The sequence below is a fragment of the Ursus americanus genome, chromosome 23, assembly GCF_024610735.1.
Source record: "Ursus americanus isolate L20-20 chromosome 23, mUrsAme1.1.p, whole genome shotgun sequence".
NCBI lineage: Eukaryota > Metazoa > Chordata > Mammalia > Carnivora > Ursidae > Ursus > Ursus americanus.
In genome coordinates, this window is record NC_142149.1 from 45,224,853 (window position 1) to 45,225,896 (window position 1,044).

Sequence of the window (1,044 nt, forward strand, 5' to 3'; positions counted from 1 at the left end):
CATGCAGGTCCCTGGCCATATCCACAGTCACAGGATGAGGATGGGTGGCCTTTGCCAACTTCCTCTGCCCGAAGTGGTCCATGGACGAATAGAGCTAAAAGGCTGAGCTAAACCAAGAGTGAAGGAGAGGGATGGAGGGCATGTCTCTTACCCCTCCCTGGGCCTCTGTTTTCCCTTCTGATAAATGAGTTGAAAGGACTCCCAAGGACCCTAGAGCTCTCCCCCATGACAGCTGGCTGCTCCATCCTCCCTGCTCTGGGCCCATGAGTTGGGGCAGTCCTGGGAAGCTGGGGCAGGAGAGGGTCAAGGAAACTCTGGGCTGGAACTATAATTAGCAGTGATAATTAGCTCCCTGAGTCACCTCATAAACTCCGCATTCTCACCTGCGGGACTCTCTCACTGCCTTGCCCTCCCTCTCTGGGTTTGGGCTTCCTCACCTGGGAAGTGCCTCCCAACCCCTGATACTGACTGCAGTGGCTTTTCCTGGAAGACACACCAGGCCTGGGGGCCACAGGAAGCCCGTGCAGCTGCTGGCTCAGCACCTATGAGGTGCCTAGGCCTTGTCCCTCTCAAGCTCTGAGCCACCTCATCTTATCCTGAACGCCCCCCTCACACTCCTGCACTGGAGAGCCACATCCTGGGGCCTCCTGGTGAAGACAAGAGCCTCACCTTTGCCCCTTGTGGCTGTGAGCCCTTCCCCCTCCCTAAGATCTCCAAACCTCAGGGAAGTTTCCTGAGTCCATCAGAACCTATGCTCTGGCACATTCCCTGGGCCAAGAGCTCACCCCTCCTGCTAGAATCCAAGCTTCTTCCCAACCCCTCCCCCAAGGCCTATCAGCAAAGGGCAGATGTGGCCTAAAGGACCCCCTTAGGTCCTCGCTCTAGGGTCCCCTAGGACCTTGGAAAGCACTGGCTGCCATGTGTGGTAAGGACTCACCTGGGGAGGTCTGGGTGGTAGTGGCAGCCCTTGCTCTGAGATCACCGCATGTCCTGGGCCCGAGGACCCCTGGAGGGACTGTGGCTTAGGCGGCGGGAGGTTCTCAT